The sequence below is a fragment of the Lagenorhynchus albirostris genome, chromosome 2 (genome assembly GCF_949774975.1).
Source record: "Lagenorhynchus albirostris chromosome 2, mLagAlb1.1, whole genome shotgun sequence".
NCBI classification, from domain to species: Eukaryota; Metazoa; Chordata; class Mammalia; order Artiodactyla; family Delphinidae; genus Lagenorhynchus; species Lagenorhynchus albirostris.
Window position 1 is genome coordinate 77,461,521 of NC_083096.1, and position 22,667 is coordinate 77,484,187.

The 22,667-nt window shown below is 39.8% G+C and overlaps 1 pseudogene; it reads right to left on the reverse strand.

The window, feature by feature from the left end:
- Window positions 1-18,008: 18,008 nt before the first annotated feature.
- LOC132515980 (asparagine synthetase [glutamine-hydrolyzing]-like) lies at window positions 18,009-19,791 on the reverse strand (annotated as a pseudogene).
- Between the last annotated feature and the right edge of the window lie 2,876 nt (window positions 19,792-22,667).

Consider the following 22,667-nt stretch of genomic DNA (forward strand, 5'->3'; position numbering starts at 1 on the left):
AGTCCTCTTCATATGAACTTTAAAGCAATTAGCCATCAATTAATTGGCTATATCCTTGTTTAGAAGTGGCCTGAGGTGGCTTGCTGGTTTCTGGTCTCACTCCTTTCAAGGTCCCTAGATTAAGGCTCTGGTAGGGCCAGTACCAGTTCCAGAGATCAGGCAGGTGGTCAAATTCCACAGAGTCTAAAAGAAGAAAAGTGAAAGGATCTAGAATCATTCAGCCTGGGAGTAGGATGACAGGGAAAGCAAACCACTAACATTTGATGATACAATATTCAGAGGAAGGTGACCAGCATGTCTTTTGTGCTAAGATGAAAACAAGACATAAGTTAAACTGAAGGGGAAACTTAAAGGGAAACTTATAAGAAGTTTCTTCTCTTTTTAAAGCATTTTTAAGTTTGCCCAGTTTTCTATGGTTGGCTATTACTTCGAGTTTAATTAGTATTTAGCTCTCACCAGTGTTCGAGCTTTTAAGTCAATAATCATCAGATTGGTTTTGTATCATGTCAGGGTATCTCTGGTTATGGGGAATGTCTTGAAATTCTCAGAAAAGAATAACACTAGACTAAATTGGAATTAATAATCACCATCATCACCACCTCACAAACATTTTCACTGCTCCATATTTTAGAAGTGGTATTTGAAACTTCAACTCCAAAAGAGTTAAGGATCATTTTTGACCTGCTCAGGGCCTGGCTCCAGGGGGCTGTAACAGAAATATGAGAAAGAAAATGTGTCTAGCTTGTCCATGGCTGCACTACCCTGTGGGTATGCCCTGAGGATTTTTGTAATTTTACATCCTCTGTAATTCAGTTCTGCAATATCTCTCTTGCAGGATGTGTCACACTTGTCTAAAGACTGACTTGCTAAAGCAAAAGTTCCACAAAAGCAGAAACAGATTGTCTTTCAACAGTATCCCTTGATGCACAGAAGATTCAGATTCAGATGTGGTCCTGTTTATCTTTTTTTGTTGCCCATACTTTTGATATCATATCCATACTTTTGATGTCATATCCAAGAAATCATTACCAAATGCAATGTTAAGAAGCGTTTCCACTATGTTTTCCTCTAAGAGTTTTGTACTTTTAGTCCTTATGTTTAGATCTCTTAGCCATTTTGAGTTAAATTTTGTCTATGGTGTAAGGTAAGTGTCTAACTTCATTCTTATACACATAGGTATCCAGTTTTCTCAACATCGTTTGTTGAAAAGACTGTCTTTTCCTCATTGAATGGTCTTGGCACCCTTGTTGAAATCATTGATCATATGTGAGGGTTTATTTCTGGGTTCTCTATTTTATTCCACATAGTCTATATGTCTGTCTTTATGACAGCACCACACTGTTTTGATTACTGTAGCTTTGTAGTAAGTTTTGAAATCAGACTGTACAAGACATTATTCTTCTTTTTCAAGATTGTTTTGGTAAAGATATCTTTAAATTTTATATTTTATGGCATTTTTTTCCTTTTGGTATAGAATTCTAGGTGGACAGTTATTTTCTTTTGGAACTTTAAATATGTTATTTCATTTTCTTCTGGCTTCCATTGTTTTTGTTGAGAAGTCATCTGTTAGTCATACTGTTGTTTCTTTGAAGATAATGGGGCTTTTTTCTTCTGACTTCTTTTAAGATACCCAACAGTGTCTCTGATGTTCAACAGTGTTACTAGGATATGCCTAGCCATGGTTTTATTTGTACCTATCCTGCTTGAGTTTGCTGAGCTTCTTGAATCTGTGGTTTGATATCTTTCATCAGTTTTGGAAAATTCTCAGCCATTATCTCTTTAAATATTGCTTTTTCCCAATATTCTCTCCTCTTTTTTAAGATTCCAGTTAAACATGTGCTAGATATTTGAGCATGTCTCCTATGCTTCTTACTTTCTTTTTGTTTTCCATTCTTTTTTATCTCTGTGTTTCAGTTTGGATGTTTTCTACTGACCTATCTTCCAGTTCTCTAATTCTGTGCCCAATCTGCTGTTAAACCCTTACATTTCAGATTTTGGCTTTTTGTTTGTTTTTCAGTTCTAGAATGTCCATTTGAGTTTTTTGGGGTTTTTTTTGTGGTATGCGGGCCTCTCACTGTTGTGGCCTCTCCCGTTGTGGAGCACAGGCTCTGGACATGCAGGCTTAGCGGCCATGGCTCACGGGCCCAGCCGCTCCGCAGCATGTGGGATCTTCCTGGACCAGGGCACGAACCCATGTCTCCTGCATCAGCAGGCAGACTGTCAACCACTGTGCCACCAGGGAAGCCCCATTTGAGTTTTCTATAGATTCCAATTTTCTGTTAAAATTCATTTTCATTTATATGTCCATAATTTTTGCTATTTTCTTTAACATGTTAATCATTGTTATTTTTAAATTCTTGTATGCTAATTTTAGTATCTGGATCATCTATGAGTCTTTTTATATTTTTTTTCTTTTCATTTTGGTCATATTTTTTTTTCTCTTTACAAGTCTCATGCTTTTTTATTGTTTGCCAGAAATTATGAATAACTACAGAAGGCTCCATATCATGTTCTCTTCCACCAGAGAGGGTTCTCACTTTTTCCTATTAGGCAGATAGGGTGAGGGACTGATTCACCTCAATCCAGTCAAGGATTAGGCTGTCTCAGGGTTGGGTTGCTGTTTCAGTCTGGTTCATCCATATTCTTCAGGCATGTTCCTCACAATCTTTTGACTGAAAGCTGGGCAGGTATTCATCTCCTTAGCTCTGAAGTGCTGAAGAAGATTGAGCCAGCTCTGCAGGCTCCTGTTCCAGGGAGTCTCAAAATCTGGCAAATATCTTGAGGAGGAGACCAGTTGAGTAGTTGAGGCTCTTCTCCTTTCCCTGCCTCAGCAGGTCTTCACTTCCTAATCAATAATGCCAGACTGTGGGAGGTTCATTGTGCCTTTTAGAAGCTTTTAACCCAACTCTCCAGCCTCATGAACATTCCAGGAGTTCCGCAAATTTTCCATAGATAAAACTAGCCATCATTAGAGGCCCTTTAAAATTTTAACTCGTCATTCCAGCATTGCATGACCATCAAAGTCTTTGGTGATTTCTTTTCCCCAAGCAGAGGCATTCTGTCTAGGTTAGGCCTTATCTTCAGCCTGTGCTCAGCTCACTTCAGAAACAGAATTTTACTTGATCTAGTCCTCATTCCTTTGACATCCCCTTGTTGCCTTTAAAAAACATGGTTTTTGTAGTTTTTCTAGCTTCTTATTGCAGGAGGAAGACTGACCTGCCATGACCTACAGCTTACCTGTATTGGTTTATTGGTGTATTGGTATATTGGTTTCCTGTGGATGCTATAGCAAATAACCACAATCTTAGTGGCTTAAAACAACAGAAATGTATTCTCTCACAATTCTAGAGGCCAGAATCTGAAAGCAAGGCAACATCAGGGCCACACTCCCTCTGGAGGGTCTGGAGGGGGATTCATTCCTTGCCTCTTCTAGCTTCTGGCATTATTTGGTGTTCTTTGGCATGTGGGTACATAACTCCAATCTCTCTCCATCTTCTTCTCACCTTCTCCTCTTGGTCAAATCCCCCTCTGCTTTTCTCTTATAAGGACACTGTGGTTACATTTAGGGCCCACCCACGTAATGCATTATAGTCTCTTCATTTAAAGATCCTTAGTTTAATCACATCTGGAGGAGAAAAAAAAAACCCTTTTTCCAAATAAAAACCTTTTTTCTTATTTTTCAAAAAAGGTAACATTCACAGGTTCCAGGGATTAGGCTGTGGATATATCTTGAGAAGCCATTATCAGCCTACCACATCTGGAATCAGAAGTCCATGATTTGTTTTTTTTTTACCTTTATAACTGAAAAATAAAACACACATATAGAAAATCACACAAAACAAATACATGACTTGAATTACTTTAAGGCCAACACCCTTGAAACTACCATCTAAATCAAGAAATGGAACTTCTCCAGCTAGCCCAGTTCCAATCACAATTGTTTCCCTCTTCTAGAAAATAGCCACTATCCTGACTTTTATGATAATTATCCCCTTGGATTTCTTTATAGTTTCATCATCCAAGTGTGCTTCCCTGAACACTATACTTCAGATTTCCCATTTATTTGATTTTATATGTATTTTGAGTTTTTTAATCTACAGATTTCCTCCTCTAGCCCTTTCTTTCCATAACAGTGTATCTGTTAAAGACCCCAGGATGTTTGATCTGTATACCCTGCTTTCTGCCCACAGTCTGGGTTTTGCTGATTGCATACTAATAGTTTAGTTCAACATGTTCTTCAGTCCTCTGCAGTTCCTGCACGTGGACAGCTCAATCCAGAGGTCTGTTCAGACTCAGGTTTGATGCCTTTGGCAAGACGGTAAGTGGTGGTGTGTTTTTTCACCAGGAGGCCCATTGTGTCTGGTTGTCTCTTTTTCTTGTGATGTTAGCAATTGCTTCTGTTCAGTTAATTCATTTGGTATTGCACAATAATGATATTCTAATTCTATAACTTTGTTTTCATTCCTTAACGTGAATATTTCCATAAGGGGACACTTTTCTCATCTACTTTTTTGGTTACCCAGTGTTAAGCTCATATAAGAAATGTCAGATAAATGCTTTATTCTTTCTCTTTAAAGACTTTTAAAATGATTTTGCCCCATCATTATCTAAATGTGACCAGTTAGCATTTTTTGTATTTTTATGAACTCATAGATTTAAACATTCATTCTGATGCTCAAATTATTCCAGATTTGGCCAGTGAGAGCCTTTTCAAACTGGCTTCTAACAACATTGTAAATCAACTATACTCCAATAAAAATCAATTTTAAAGAAAACTGGCTTCTGGGTCCTTTTAACATGTCCCCATCATTATTTGAGCACATCGTTACTTTTTGGCAAAACAGGATGTTCCAGGCTCATACTTTCTCTGCACCAGCCCTGGAATCAGTCATTTCTCCAAAGGGCCTTGATTCCTTTTAGTAGAAACTGGTATTTATTCCTTTTTTTGGTTTTTTGTTTGTTTGTTTGTTTTTGGCCGAGCAGCTTGTGGGATTTTAGTTCCCCAACCAGGAATCGAACTCGGGCCCTTGGCAGTGAGAGCACAGAGTTCTAACTGCTGGACTGCCGGGGAATTCCTGAGACTGGTATTTAGAAACCAAGATTTAGTCCCTAGGTGAGCTCATTACTGAGATATTGCTGTCCCCAATACTTCTCAGTGGAGAGAGCTATGCACATACATTTACATCAATATTTATTTCTATATCTATCTACTTATTAGTAGATAGTAGATAACTTATTAGTTATCTATCTATCCACTGAAAACTACAACTTTACACCAGTATCTCCAATTTCAATTCAACACTACTGGACATAACATATTCTAACTTTCTCCCTTTCCATATTTGTTATTCCCTTTTCTGAAAGTGAAAGTGAGAAACCTGGCTCCCATTATCCTCTCTATATATGTAAATCAATTCCCTTATGCATAACCAATCTCCCATCACTGCCACCAACTCCATCCCTTCACCAATGCCCTCCTCACTCTGCTCCAGCTCCAACATCCTACTGCACCATCCCCTCATGAAGATTTTCTCTGTACCCGACTCAGGCTCCCATACCTTACTATGGACCATCTCTCCAAGTACACACCCCCTTTATCCTACTGTGGCTCCAACAACCTACATCAGGTCACTGTCGCTGCCACCTCCCTGCTTAGACGTCTTCCTCACATCTCATGCTGGGCCACTGTGGCTCTGCACCATTTTCTGCTTCACACCTTTGCCTCCCTTGCTTGGTCCCACTTAATGGCTTTGGACTAAATTGTTCACAAAAGGAAGGGTTAGAGGAAAAGGAAAACATACAGATATATTTATTCTTAGTTCTACAAGTTATACATATATTTATATCTCTATCTATCTATCTCTGGCTTACCACCAATCCTTATGTTGATGTTGCTCTAATCATTTTGTTTGTAAAGTTTTTTTCTAGATCCTTCAGGGAGGGCTCATGGAATCTACATTCTCTTAATTATTGAATACTGGTAACAGTTGTGTATGCCCTTCAAACTTCCAAGTCAATTTTTTAAAAATTTTATTTTATTATTATTTTTTAATACAGCAGGTTCTTATTAGTTATCTGTTTTATACATATTAGTGTATACATGTCAATCCCAATATCCCAATTCATCCCACCCCAACACCCCCACCACCCCTGGCTTTACCCCCTTGGTGTCCATACATTTGGTCTCTACATCTGTGTCTCCATTTCTGCCTTGCAAACCGGTTCATCTGTACCATTTTTTCTAGATTCCACATATATGCGTTAATATACGATATTTGTTTTTCTCTTTCTGACTTAACTTCAGTCTCTGTGACAGTCTCTAGGTCCATCCATGTCTCTACAAATGACCCAATTTCTTTCCTTTTTTGGCTGAGTAACATTCCATTGTATATATGTACCACATCTCCTTTATCCATTCGTCTGTCGATGGGCATTTAGGTTGCTTGCATGATCTGGCTATTGTAAATAGTGCTGCAATGAACATTGGAGTGCATGTGTCTTTTTGAATTATGGTTTTCTCTGGGTACATACCCAGTAGTGGGATTGCTGGGTCATATGGTAATTCTATTTTTAGTTTTTTAAGGAACCTCCATAGTGGCTGTATCAATTTACATTCCCACCAACGGTGCAAGAGGATTCCCTTTTCTCTGCACCCCAAGTCAATTTTGCTGGGTATAAAACCCTTAGCCTTGGGACTTCCCTGGCTGTCCAGTGGTTAAGACTCCATGCTTCCACTGCAGGGGGCACAGGTTCAATCCATGGTCAGGAGGTCCCTCATGCCTTGTGGTGTGGCCAAAAAACAAACAAAAAAAAACCCTTAGCTTACATTTTTTTGCCTTAAGTATATCTTAGTTATGTTACCCTAATTTCTCTGACATAAACTGTTCCTGTCAAACAGTCTAATGACAATATAATTTTCCCCCTTTTCTAGGTCACTTGCTCTTTTTGCCTACATGATGAAATAATAATTTTTTCCTTAAAGTTCAATAATTTTACTAGAACAGGACTATGTTGGTCATTCTGAGTTGATAATCTTATATATGCAGTGTGTTATTTCAATATGTAGTGGTTTAATTTTTTTTCCTTGATTTTAGCTTTTAGTATGTATTCTCTATATCCCTTCATTTATTTTCAACTTAAAAAAATTTTACTTTCTGTTTCTCTTAAGGCATTATCTATTATATTTACTTAGTCTTATATTCCTTTTAATTTAGTCTTCATTTCTGAAGAGATTTTTTTCCTTTCTTAAAAATATTTATTTTGGGCTGCGTCATGTCTTAGTTGTGGTGTTCAGGCTCTTCATACGGCACACGGGCTTCTTGGGCTTCTATCTAGTTGTGGTGCACAGGCTCAGTAGTTGCAGCGTGCAGGCTTAGTTGCTCCACGGCATGTGGGATCTTACTTACCCAACCAGAGATTGAACCCGCATCCCCTGCATTGGAAGGGGGATTCTAAACTACTGGACCACCAGGGAAGTCCCAGATTTTTTCTTTTATTTCCAGTTCTTTCCCGAGTTTAGTCACCTAATAGCTGCATTTTCAAATTCTGACTTCTGTTGTTCTTTTATTTCTTACATTATTTTCACAGTATCTTTCAGCTCATTTTGAAATGGTGGATTACGGTCTGTTTTGCTCGTGGACATGACTGTCTGGCGTGATTTCATTGTCAGTAGAGATGTTATTCTGCTTCTTATTCTCTTTATTTTTGTAAAAACTGTGTGGGATTTGCCCTCGATCCTTTGACCCTCTTTTCTTTTGGAAACATTTGTTTTCCTGAACTTTTAGGAGGCAAGGTTCAGGATAGCTTTTCTAACTTCACAGAGCTCCCTCTGCTGTTCTTTTTGTGTAATTTTCAAAAACATGACCAGTTGCTCTCTCAAGATTTCCTAGCTTTGTTCTTTTCCACTTTCATCCAGAGCTTCCTTCTCTTCGTGTGGCTCTGTTGTCCTGTTTTAATTAATTTTTATTCTACTTCCATCATTTTCTCCTCAGTGTGGAACCCTGTTCTAGCAGGAGCCTTGCTGGTCAGTTGGAGAGTTCCTGGGACTTAGACTACTCCAGCCTCTTCAGACCTTACCATGGACTCCTTGCATGTGTCAGCTATTGGACTGGGCAAAGCCCTGCTCTGTTTGAACTGCTGTTTTCAAATTACCCTGTTGTCCTTTCCTGTGAATATCTGTTGGCTTTTTTGGGGTCTGCTGTTCTCAGGTGTGTCAGAGGCCCCAGTGTTTCACTCTACTCTCTCCCACACAAATGCTGACACCACGCCGGTCTTTTAACTGTTGGTGGTTTGTCCCCACTCACTTGTTTTTGGATTCATGGGGATACCTTGTCATGTCATTTTGTAATTGTTGGAAATGCTGTTGATGGGATTTTGGCTTTGCTGTCTAGTTGTTCTGTTTTTATGAGAGAATTGGGTGAGATTCAAAAACTATGTAATCATCGTTGTTCCAGAATCCTGTACTTTGTTTTTATGATGTACAAATACAGAAAAGTGTACAGTAGAAAACAAACTCACCCATTAGTGAATTTTAGTGTACGTAAGTTATACATCAATAAAGTTGATTTTAGATGTTAAAAACAAAATTTAAGGGCTTCCCTGGTGGTGCAGTGGTTGAGAGTCCGCCTGCCGATGCAGGGGACACGGGTTCGTGCCCCGGTCCGGGAAGATCCCACATGCCACGGAGTGGCTGGGTGGAAATACATGGAAATACATCTACCAAATTGCTAACATTGTTTACCTGGGGCCAGTGGAGAAGGAGATTATTAATTTTGGAAAGACATATTTGTATCATTTGACATTTACTTTATCTTTGAAGAAAAAATATTTCCCTAAAATGAACTATTATTAAACTACCCTTTAACATTTTTTGTAAAGCTGATTTCATGGTGCCAAACTCTTTTAGCTTTTGCTTATCTGTAAAACTTGAGCTTGCCTTCAAATCTGAATGAAAGCCTTTGGGTAGTGTATTCTTGGTTGTAGGTTTTTTCCTTTTCATCATAATTATATCATGCCCCTCCCTTCTGGCCTGCAGAGTTTCTGCTGAAAAGTCAGCTGATAGCCTTATGGGATTTCCCTTGTATATAACTTGTTGTTTTTCCCTTACTGTTTTTTTAAATTAATTAATTTATTATTTTTATTTGTTAAAATATATTTATTTATTTGGGGGCTGCATTGGGTCTTCGTTGCTGTGCGCAGGCTTTCTCTAACTGCGGCGAGCAGGAGCTACTCTTCATTGCAGTGTGCAGGCTTCTCATTGCTCTGGCTTCTCTGTTGCAGAGCACGGGCTATAGGTGCGTGGGCTTCAGTAGTTGTGGCTCACAGGCTCTAGAGCACAAGCTCAGTAGTTGTGACGCACAGGCTTAGTTGCTCCACGGCATGTGGGATCTTCCTGGACCAGGGCTCGAACCCGTGTCCCCTGCATTGGCAGGCGGATTCGTAACCACTGCACCACCAGGGAAGTCCTCCTGTGCTGTTTTTAATATTCCTTCTTTATCTTTAATTTTGGCTATTTTAATTACAGTGTGTCTTGGTGTGGTCCTCTTTGGGTTGATCTTATTTGGGATTCTCTGTGCTTCCTGGACCTGGATGTCTGTTTCCTTTCCCAAGTTAGGGAAGTTTTCAGCTATTATGTCTTCAGATATGTTCCCTGTACGTTTCTCTCTCTCTTCTCCTTCTGGGACTTTTATAATGTGAATGTTAGTATGCTTGATGTTTTCCCAGAGGTCTCTTAAACTGTCTTCATTTTTGAAAATTCTGTTTTCTTTTTTTCTGATCAGCTTGAATGATTTCCACTACTCCAGTTTGCTGATCTGTTCCTCTGTATCATTTAATCTACCATTGATTCCTTATAGTGTTATTTTTTATTTCAGTTATTGTATTCTTCAGCTCTGTTTGGTTCTTCTTTATATCTTCTAACTCTTTGTTAAAAACTTCTAACTTCTCACTCTGTTCATCCATTCTTCTCCTGAGTTCTTTGAGAATCTTTATGAGTATTGCCTTAAACTCTTTATTGGTAGATTGCTTATCTCCACTTAACTTAGTTTTTCTTCTGGCGTTTCTTCTTATTCCTTCATTTGGAACATATTCCATTGTTGCCTCATGTTGCCTAACTTGCTGTTTTTATTTCTATGTGTTTGGTAGGTTGTTTATGTTTCCCAATCTTGAAGAAGTGACCTTATGTAGGAAATCTCCTTTGGGGCCCAGCAGCACACTCCACTCTGGTCACCAGAGCTATATGCTTTAGGGTTGCTCTCTACATGTGCTGCGTGGGTCCTTCTGTTGTGTCTGGCTGACTACTTTGGGTGCATTGGTAGACATGGCTGGTCCCTGGTCTGGTTGGTTGCCAGGCCCTGCCTTGTGTGGAGGCTGCCAACTGATGGTGGTTGGGGCCGGGTCCTGGCTGTAGCTGGCTACGTGGCCAGGGGAATCCCAGTCCTGGTGCCAGCCCACAGGTGGGTGGAACCAGGTCCTGGTGTGATTGGCTACAGGCCCAGGGGTTTCAGAGCTAGTGTCAGACTGCTGATGCGCTGGACCGTAGCCTGGAGGGAGGTTCAGGGACTGTTGTCAGCCTGCTGGTGGGAAGGGCCAATTCCTGACATGGCTGGCTACAGGGTCTGGAGTGACCTGGAGCTGGTGATGGCCTGCTGGTGGGTGAGGCCAGGTTCCAGGGCTGGGTCTGATGGCTAACTGCAAGGGGCCCAGGGCTAATGCAGGTACACTAATGGGAAGGTCTGGGTCCTGGGCCCCCTGATATGTGGGGCCATGTCCCCAGGCAGCTGGGGACTCAGGGGGTCCTAGCGCAACTAGCCTGCTGGTGAGTGGGACTGTGTCCTCATTCAGCTAACTGCTTGGCCTGGGACATCCCAGGATGGGTGCCAACTGGCTGGTGGGCAGGGCCAGGGCCGGCACTAATAAGGTGGAGGGAAGATTCTAAAATGGTCCTTACCACCACCAGTGTCCTTGTGGTGGGATGCACTCCCAAAACCAGCTGCTGCCAGCATCTATGTCCCCAGGGTGAATTTCAGTTGCATCCTGCCTCTCTGGGAGGCTCTCTGAGATCAGCAAGTGGGTCTGACCCTCTCAAATCACTGCTTCTACCCTGGGTCTCGGAGTATGTGAGATTTTGTGTGTGCCCTTTAAGAGTGGGGTCTATTTCCTACATCCCTCTGGCTCTCCCAAAAGCAAGCCCTGCTGGTCTTCAAAGCCAAATGTTCTGAGGACTTGTCTTCCTGATGCAGGACCCCCTGGCCTGGGGAGTCCGACGTGCGGCCTGGACCCCTTGCTTCTTAGGGAAAACCTCTGCAATTATAATTATCCTCCTGTTTGTGGGTTGCCCACCCAGGGGTATGGGCCTTGACTATACCCCCATCTCCACCTCTCTACCCCTCCTGTCTCTTTGTGGTTCCTTCCTTATATTTTTAGCTGTAGAAGATCTTTTCTGCTAGTCCTGAGGTCACTTTCATGGATAGTTGCTCTGTAAATGTTGCAGTTTTGATGTGCTTGTGGTAGGAGGTGAGCTCAGGGTCTTCGTACTCTGCCATCCTGGCCACATCCCCCATTGGGGTTCTTAATGGAAACTAATCAGTTGAGAAGGATTGACATTTTTATGTTAAATTTTCCCTTCTAGAAATACAGTTTACCTTTCCGTAGGCATTTCTTGATCTTTAAAGTAAGATTTCATCTTTTTCCTTATATAGACCATGGACTTTAAGTTTAATACTTTTTACTAATTTTGTCAACATTAATTCACTATATCAATAAAATAAGGGAGAGAACCCATAAGATTGTATCAATAGATACCCCCAAAGTAGCACTGTGTGAAAATCAGCCGCCATTCCTAATAAAACTCTATGCAAAATAGGAATAGAAATAGAAATCGTAAACATAACAGTGTCTATTTGCCAAAAACCAGCAACAAACACATTAACTGCTGAAGTATTCAAATTAAGAACTAGACCAGGGGACTTCCCTGGCAGTCCAGTGGTTAAGATTCCATACTTCTACTGCAGGGGGCGCCGGTTTAATCCCTGGTCTGGGAACTAAGATCCCAAATGCTGCAGGGCGTGGCAAAAAAAAAAAAAGAACTAAAGAGGGAAGTCTACTGTTAGCATAAATATTCAACGTTAATTTGAAGATTTTACCTGATTTATTTATTCATTCAACAAATGTTTATTGAGTGTTTGCTATGAACTGTTTTAGGCAAACAGTCTATAGAGTAGTGAATAAAATTCTTGCCTTTGTGGAGCTTATAGCTGAAGCAATGAGACAATAAAGTGGAAAGAGTGGCATAAATATTTGAAAATAAGAGATAAAATTATTTATACTTTCAAATATGATTGTACTTCTAGAAATCCTAATCAATTAAAAACTATAAAAATTTATAAGAGAATTTAATAAAGTGACTGATAAAAATAAAGGTATACAAGCTTTTGAGAGTAGCAATGACCAGTGAAATAGACATGATTAAAATATCCCACTTATTGAAGTATTTTTTATTCATACTCAATAGATTCACTGTATTTAAGAGTCCTAAATTTAAAAGAGCAAGCAGATGTTCACAACACATGCTCTCCCCAAACCACCCGGCCTGACCCATCCCATTCAGAGCACCCCTCATGCTGTGAAAGCTCATCTCCTGGAGTGCCCAGAAGAAAAGCCAACTATTTGCACATCCAGTTCTATTGCCTCTGTTCTTTGTGTTGGGGGGCCCATAGCTTGTGTATTAAATTAAGACTATGCAGACTATGACCTGCTGAATGAAGAGGCACAAGTCACCCACATAGGTTAACAGGTAGCTCCTTCAGCATCTGTGCTCACAGTTTGGGGAAGTAAAACCCTGGGGTCGTTTTGATTGAAGGCATGGTCTCAGTCCACTCACACAAAGGGAGTCGCAAGACATTACTTACAGTTCCCAGAAACGGACGGGCGGGGGGACAGGGGCATGCGCAATGAAACAGGGAAAGGTCAGTTCTCTGTCCCACATCACAAACAAGCAAGACAGAGAGCAAGGTAGCAAACAAGGGGCAGAGGTCACCAACTTTGTGGGCTTCAACTCTAAGGGGTTATTTTAAAAGATTCCCACCAACTAGAGTAATGAAAATAAAAACAAAAATAAACAAATAGGACCTAATTAAACTTAAAAGCTTTTGCACAGCAAAGGAAACCATAAACAAAATGAAAAGACAACCCACAGAATGGGAGAAAATATTTGCAAATGAAGCAACCAGCAAGAGATTAATCTCCAAAATATACAAACAGCTCATGCAGCTTAACATCAAAAAAACAAACAACCCAATCAAAAAATGGGCAGAAGATCTAAATAGACATTTCTCCAATGAAAACACAGATGGCCAAGAGGCACATGAAAAGATGCTCAACATCACTAATTATCAGAGAAATGCAAATCCAAACTGACTGGTATCACCTCACACCAGTCAGAATGGCCATTGCCAAAAAATCTGCAAACAATGAATGCTGGAGAGTGTGTGGAGAAAAGAGTGCCCTCCTACACTGTTGGTTGGAAGGTAAATTGGTACAGCCACTATAGAGAACAGTGTGGAGGTTCCTTAAAAAACTAAAAATAGAGCTACCATATGATCCAGCAATCCCACTCCTGGGCATATATCCGGAGAAAACCATAATTCAAAAAGATGTATGTGCCCCAATGTTCATTGCAGCATTATTTACAATAGCCAGAACATGGAAGCCACTTAAATGTCCATCGATGGAGGAATGGATAAAGAAGATGTGGTATATATATATATATATATATATATATATACAGTGGAATATTACTCAGCCACAAAAAGGAAAGAAATAATGCCATTTGCAGCGACATGGATGGACCTAGAGATTGTCATACAGAGTGAAGTAAGTCTGACAGAGAAAGACAAATATCATATGATATCACTTATATGTGGAATCTAAAAAAATGGTACAAATGAACCTATTTACAAAATATAGTAACAGATGTAGAAAATAAACTTACGGTTACCAAGGGGGTAAAGGGTGGGGGAGGGATAAATTGGGAGATTGGGATTGACATATACACACTACTATATATAAAATAGATAACTACAGCAATAAGAACATACTGTTTAGCACAGGGAACTCTACTCAATACTCTGAAATGACCTATATGGGAATAGAATCTAAAAGAGTGGATATATGTATATGTATAACTGATTCAGTTTGCTGTACAGCAGAAACTAACACAGCATTGTAAATCAACTATACCCCAATAAAAATTAATTTAAAAGAATAAAAAACTGAAAAATAAAAATAAAAGGTTTGGGACTTCCCTGGTGGCACAGTTGTTAGGAATCCGCCTGCCAATGCAGGGGACACGGGTTTAAGCCCTGGCCCAGGAAGATCCCACATGCCGTGGAGCAGCTAAGCCCGTGCGCCACAACTACCGAGCCTGCACTCTAAAGCCCATGAGCCACAATTACTGAGCCCGTGTGCCACAACTACTGAAGCCCGCCCACCTAGAGCCTGTGCTCCACAACAAGAGAAGCCACCGCAATGAGAAGCCCGCACACCGCAACGAAGAATAGCCTCATAAATAAAACAGAGGGAGAGAGGGAGGGAGGAAGGAAAAAGAAAAGAATAGGAATTGAGAAAGAAGAAAAAATTGTGGAGAGGCAAAATGATTGCCTATATAGAAAATCAAAGAGAGTAAATGGACATGCTCTTAAAATGTAATGAAATATAGAATGCCATTCAGAAGAGCATAAAAATATTGAGGAATAGAATTATTATGAGAACTAAATGAAAATTAAAGTAAAACATAAATCCAGACAAAATGGTATAATGAGAGGCCTATAAGGAAATATTTATAGACAAAAGATTTTTTCAGTATATAAATCTCTGAGTTTGTTACCTTTTGTCAAAAGTTAAAGATAAAAATATCCTTTCTCGGGCTTCCCTGGTGGCACAGTGGTTGAGAGTCCGCGTGCCGATGCAGGGGACACGGGGTCGTGCCCCGGTCCGGGAAGATCCCACATGCCGCAGAGCGGCTGGGCCCGTGAGCCACGGCCGCTGAGCCTGCGCAACCGGAACCTGTGCTCCGCAACGGGAGAGGCCACAACAAACAAACAAACAAACAAACAAATATATATATATATCCTTTCTCCAAATCCCAGCCAGCAATAGCTGTAATAGCTCTTTTACAATTTTTGCGTCTCTGACAAGGTGGAGTGTGATATCTCATTGTTACTTTAAATTGCATTTCCTGGACTAATGGTGAATTTAAGCATCTTTTCATTATTTCTTGGCAGAAAATTTTCTCCTCTCTGCATTGTTTATTCATATTGTTTGTTCATTCTTATATTGAATTAATTTATAAGAGCTTTTGATATATTATGGATATTAATCCATTGTCTGCTTGGAGTATTCTTTCTTTCTTTCTGGCCACGCCGTGTGGCTTGCAGGATCTTAGTTCCCAACCATGGATTGAACCCGGCCCTGACAGTGAAACCGCTGAGTCCTAACCACTGGACTGCCAGGGAATTCCCTGTTTATCCTTTCTTTAGGATCATTTTATCCAATTAAAAAAGAAACAAAACACCAGGACTTCCCTGGTGGCGCAGTGGTTAAGAATCCGCCTGCCAATGCAGGGGAAACAGGTTCGAGCCCTGGTCCGGGAATATCCCACATGCTGCGGAGCAACTAAGCCCGTGTGCCACAACTACTGAAGCCCATGCGCCTAGAGCCTGTGCTCTGCAACAAGAAGCCACAGCAATGAGAAGCCTGCACACCACAACAAAGAGTAGCCCCCACTCGCCGCAACTAGAGAAAGCCCACACAGCAATGAAGACCCAACGCAGCCAAAAATAAATAAATAAATGATTTTAAAAAAACTTTAAAAAAGCCCACCAAATCATATTGGGATTCTAATTGAATCTAATTGAAATTACATTAAATATATACATTAATTTTGGGAGAATATTTTATGATAGTAAATAAATTCCTAAAACATGATTCAAACCGGTAAAGGAAATGATTAATAAATTTGATATCAAAATTTAAAAAAAATTTATGACCCAAGATACTATTACAAAGTAAAATATAAGTGACAGGGAAACAAATACACTCTAATTCGGAACACGTTTACATATCAATAGGAAAAACATAACCAATCCTAAGAAAATGAGGAAATAATATAAATAACAATGTATAGGAAAGACATCCAAATGATAAATTAAAATATAAAAGATCCTCACTTAACAAAACACAAGTTAAAATATGGAGATACTATTTTTTCACCAGTAAGATTATCAGAAATGAATTATTTGGCAATATCAACTGTTGGAGAAGGTATGGGGGAAGGTACTTTTATAGACTGCTGATGGGAGTGTACGTTGAAGCAGGCACTTTGAAAACAACTTGATAGCATCTAATAAAACTGAAAACTATACATGCTAACTGACTGTATGACCTATAGACAATCACACATATGCACAAGGAAACAGATTCAAGGATGTTTATTGAAGCATTATTTGTAATAGCAAAGAATTGGAAACCATCTAAATGCCCATCAAAGGGGAAATGAATAAATTAAATACAATGTATTTATTACAAATAAACACTACAAGGTGGCTAAAGAGAAAGAACCTAACATATAACACATTGTTGTGTGAAAAGGGCAAACCACAGAATGATATGAATGATGTGATACCATTTGTGTTAATTTAAACACACGAAATACACTAGGCATGTATATATAATGGGCTAATGGGCTCATGATGGCGGTTGAAAGTGACTGTTACATAATCTTATTTATAATGACACTCCAGGGCAAAATTCAAGGAATATCTGAAAAATGTCCAAGCAATAAAAGATTTGGAAATTCCCTGGTGGTCCAGTGGTTAGGACTCCATGCTTCCACTGCAGGGGGCAAGGGTTCAATCCCTGGTGGGGAATTAAGATCGCACAAGCCACGTGGCACAGTCAAACACAAAAACAAACAAACAAAAAAGATCAAGAAAATCTGCCAATCAAAATGGAATTAAAGCAGAAAGTATGCTTTGCTGGAGTGAGGGGAATAACTTGGTCCCTGGAGAGGAAAATAGAGTTAGAAGAAGTTATAATGAGATTTTTGCTTTACTGTAATTTTTAAAAAAGAATATGTATAATTATTGCTTCTGTAATTAATTTTTAAGGTGTACATAAGACTTTTGGTTTTAAGATGGTAAAGCAAGAATGTCTTATCCTAAAAATCTTAGAATTTGGAGGCAACGGCTACCTTGAAAGTCTGGGCTGAGATGGACATGCTGAAAATTCTGATTTAAATATAAACAGGATCACCAGGGATCACTAGATATTTGAGGAAAGACTCCAACATGAAAGAGAAAGAAACCCCCTCCTCAATCAAACAGAAAAATATATCTCACCATTCCTACGTATATATACTCAAGAGAAATGAAAACATATGTCCATAGGAAAACTAGTTCACAGATGTTCATAGTAGCATTATTCATAATCTCTAAAAAGTGGAAACAACCCATATGTCAATCAACTGATGAAAGGATAAACAAAATGTGGTATAGCCAAACAATGGAATATTATTTGGCCATGAAATATAACGAAGTACTAATGCATGCTACAATGTGGATGGACCTTGAAATCATCATGCAAAGTGAAATAATCCAGACAAAGAAGGCCACATATTATATGGTTCCATTTATATAAAATGTCCAGAAAAAACAAATCTATAGATGAGTGGTTGCCTAGGGCTGGGGGTGGAGAATGGAAAGTGGCTGCTAATGAATATCATTTTCTTTTTGAGATTATGAAAATATTCTAAAATTAAATTGTGTTGATGATTGCATCACCTGTGAATATACTAAAAACCACTGAACTGTACACTTTCTTTCTTTCAGATTTAAGGCTTTTATTTTTTCACACCCACGCAAGCCTGGGCAGTTGACCCATCCTGCCCCCAAGCCCCCTACCCTTCATAATGAGAAGAAATATTTACTTTCACTCCACAGCTCAGGGAGTACCTAAGCTTTGGCAGCGGCCTTGTAATGGGTCAGAGTGCGGGCGGAAGGGTCAGTGGTGCTAGTCTACCTGGGCATCCAGTAATGAGGCAGCCAGTCGGCGCACCTCGGATAGTGGCATTCAAAGATCTGATGGTAGTAATAGGCTTCTTTCGTTTTGGGAGTACTGACGGGAAATTTTGGGCTGCGCTTGCCATCGCTGCATCATCAACCTGATGGTCAATGTATTCCTGTTAAATCCTAAACCAGGAATTCTTAACTGAGGTTATTCCATCACTGAAGGCTTCTTTTTGTCACCAGAGGATCTCTTTAGGTATCAGACTGGAGTCCTCAAACGTCTCTCTCAGGAGATGTTTTTCTATCCCGTTCTTGGGGATTCCCATATCTGGTGGCAGAGACAAGTAATAGGAAGAAAATCGATGATCCAGGAAGCGGACTCTCAGTTCAAGGCCATGGGCAGCAGTAGTTCGATCTGCTCAGAGAACATCAAACAAATAGAGTTCCTTCAGAAGCCGCTCACTCTCCTCCTCGGCCTTCTCAGGGGAAGGAGCCTTGTGAAAATATATGTAACCCTGTGTAAGTTCATCTGAACCTTCTCCAGAGAAGATCACCACGCTATCCGTGTTCTTCGGAATGTACTTTGAAATTAAGTACCTACTGAAGCATGGACTGTTGTAATACCATAATATCAAGGAAATAGCAAGGAAATGTAGTATTTCCTTGATGTAATATCAAGGAAAATAGGACTTCATCCAGGACCTGAATGCCTTCCTCAGAGTTAAAGAGGACTTCATGGTGTTCGCTCGCAATGATTTGCCACCTTTCTAGCAGCTAGTAAATCGGGACTGTCTTCCATGCCAATCGCAAATGTCTGGAGAGGATACTGTACTTGGGCCTCTTTTAGCTGCTTCAACAGGATGGCAGCAACCAAACTGGAAACCAAGCCACCTGATAAAAGGCAGCCAATCCTTCTGTCCATTATCAAACGTTTCTTAATGGCATTGTCAAAAAGGATTCGTAGGTTGTTCTTCACAGTTTCTATCTCAAAACCTGGGAAGAGTTTCTCCACGCTGTCACACAGGGCATGCAGAGGCTCATCGCTACAGCGATGATATTTAACCATTTCCACTGATGCTACTTTGCCATTTGGCTTTAAATCCAAAACTTCATAGTGTCCTGGGAGAAAAAGCTCCACTTTTTTAAAAGGAGTCATAGAGTGCTTCAAGGTAATGAGACCTTTAGCTTCTGAACACATGGCCAAAAGTCCATCTTCTGTCCCGGCTTTAAACAAAGGTCTGACTCCATAGGTATCTCTGCCCAAGAACACTTTCTTATTGACAGTATCCAGTAAAATAAATGCAAATACCCCATCCGACATACAAACTGTTTGCTCAATTCCTCATTTGTCATAAAGATGAAAGATTATCTCACCATCCACTTTGGTCTGGTATTCAAATTCAAAATGGTGTTGCAGCTCCTTGTGGTTGTAGATTTCACTGTTGTAACAGAGCCACAAGTAAGGATATTACTTCACTCAAATTGGCTGCATTCCAAACAGCTGGTCAACCACCACAAACCGGTGAAATCCAAAGCAGCAGTTGGTGTATCCACTGACATTCTCAAAAAGAAATGCATCTAGACCTCTGTGTGCAATCTTCATAGCACTCAGACACTGAACAGAAAGGCAGTCGTCGCTGCCAAAGAGGGCCCAAATGCCACACATGGTGCAATGGAGCTACGGGCTCTCTCCAAGTGACTTATTCAAATACGATCACAGAAATTCTGGGCTCCATTGGGGTGGGCGGGTGTGAGGTGAGCAGGCTGCGACTTGCGGGCTCTGTACACTTTAAATGGATTAATTTTATGGTATGTGAATTACATCTCAATAAAGCTGTTTTATAAAGTCATCTAAAAGGAAGCAAAGATTTTGGAGAGCAAAGGGGAAAACTTCAGCCCTCCTCCTTTCTTTTTTTTTTTTTTAACATCTTTATTGGAGTATAATTGCTTTACAATGGTGGGCTAGTTTCTGCTTTATAACAAAGTGAATCAGTTATACATATACATATGTTCCCATATCTCTTCCCTCTTGCGTCTCCCTCCCTCCCACCCTCCCAATCCCACCCCTCTAGGTGGTCACAAAGCACCAAGATGATCTCCCTGTGCTATGCGGCTGCTTCCCACTAGCTATTTTACGTTTGGTAATGTATATATGTCCATGCCACTCTCTCGCTTTGTCACAGCTTACCCTACCCCCTCCCCATATCCTCAAGTCCATTCTCCAGTAGGTCTGTGTCTTTATTCCTGTCTTACCCCTAGGTTCTTCATGACATTTTTATCCCTTAAATTCCATATATATGTGTTAGCATACAGTATTTGTCTTTCTCTTTCTGACTTACTTCACTCTGTATGACAGACTCTAGGTCCATCCACCTCATTACAAATAGCTCAATTTCGTTTCTTTTCATGGCTGAGTAATATTCCATTGTATATATGTGCCACATCTTCTTTATCCATTCATCTGATGATGGACACTTAGATTGTTTCCATCTCCTGGCTATTGTAAATAGAGCTGCAATGAACATTTTGGTACATGACTATTTTTGAATTATGGTTTTCTCAGGGTATATGTCCAGTAGTGGGATTGCTGGGTCATATGGTAGTTCTATTTGTAGTTTTTTAAAGAACCTCCATACTGTTCTCCATAGTGGCTGTACCAATTCACATTCCCACCAGCAGTGCAAGAGGGTTCCCTTTTCTCCACACCCTCTCCAGCATTTATTGTTTCTAGATATTTGATGATGGCCATTCTGACTGGTGTGTGATGATATCTCATTGTAGTTTTGATTTGCATTTCTCTAATGATTAATGATGTTGAGCATTCTTTCATGTGTTTGTTGGCAGTCTGTATATCTTCTTTGGAGAAATGTCTATTTAGGTCTTCTGCCCATTTTTGGATTGGGTTGTTTGTTTTTTTGTTACTGAGCTGCATGAGCTGCTTGTAAATTTTGGAGATTAATCCTTTGTCAGTTGCTTCATTTGCAAATATTTTCTCCCATTCTGAGGGTTGTCTTTTTGTCTTGTTTATGGTTTCCTTTGCTGTACAAAAGTTTTGAAGTTTCATTAGGTCCCATTTGTTTATTTTTGTTTTTATTTCCATTTCTCTAGGAGGTGGGTCAAAAAGGATCTTGCTGTGATTTATGTCATAGAGTGTTCTGCCTATGTTTTCCTCTAAGAGTTTGATAGTTTCTGGCCTTATATTTAGGGCTTTAATCCATTTTGAGCTTATTTTTGTGTATGGTGTTAGGGAGTGTTCTAATCTCATACTTTTACATGTACCTGTCCAGTTTTCCCAACACCACTTATTGAAGAGGCTGTCCTTTCTCCACTGTACATTCCTGCCTCCTTTATCAAAGATAAGGTGACCATATGTGCGTGGGTTTATCTCTGGGATTTCTATCCTGGTCCACTGATCTTTCTGTTTTTGTGCCAGTACCATACTGTCTTGATTACTGTAGCTTTGTAGTATAGTCTGAAGTCAGGGAGCCTGATTCCTCCAGCTCCGTTTTTCGTTCTCAAGATTGCTTTGGCTATTCGGGGTCTTTTGTGTTTCCATACAAATTGTGAAATTTTTTGTTCTAGTTCTGTGAAAAATGCCAGTGGTAGTTTGATAGGGATTGCATTGAATCTGTAGATTGCTTTGGGTAGTAGAGTCATTTTCACAATGTTGATTCTTCCAATCCAAGAACATGGTATATCTCTCCATCTATTTGTATCATCTTTAATTTCTTTCATCAGTGTCTTATAATTTTCTGCATACAGGTCTTTTGTCTCCCTAGGTAGGTTTATTCCTAGATATTTTATTCTTTTTGTTGCAGTGGTAAATGGGAGTGTTTTCTTGATTTCACTTTCAGATTTTTCATCATTAGTGTATAGGAATGCCAGAGATTTCTGTGCATTAATTTTGTATCCTGCTACTTTACCAAATTCATTGATTAGTTCTCGTAGTTTTCTGGTAGTTTTAGGATTCTCTATATATAGTATCATGTCATCTGCAAACAGTGACAGCTTTACTTCTTTTCTGACTTGGATTCCTTTTATTTCCTTTTCTTCTCTGATTGCTGTGGCTAAAACTTCCAAAACTATGTTGAATAAGAGTGGTGAGAGTGGGCAACCTTGTCTTGTTCCTGATCTTAGTGGAAATGCTTTCAGTTTTTCACCATTGAGGATGATGTTGGCTGTGGGTTTGTCATATATGGCCTTTATTGTGTTGAGGAAATTTCCCTCTATGCCTACTTTCTGCAGGGTTTTTATCATAAATGGGTGCTGAATTTTGTCGAAAGCTTTCTCTGCATCTATTGAGATGATCATATGGTTTTTCTCCTTCAATTTGTTAATATGGTGTATCACGTTGATTGATTTGCGTATATTGAAGAATCCTTGAATTCCTGGAATAAACCCCACTTGATCATGGTGTATGATCCTTTTAATGTGCTGTTGGCTTCTGTTTGCTAGTATTTTGTTGAGGATTTTTGCATCTATGTTCATCAGTGATATTGGCCTGTAGTTTTCTTTCCTTGTGACATCCTTGTCTGGTTTTGGTAACAGGGTGATGGTGGCCTCGTAGAAGTTTGAGAGTGTTCCTCCCTCTGTTATATTTTGGAA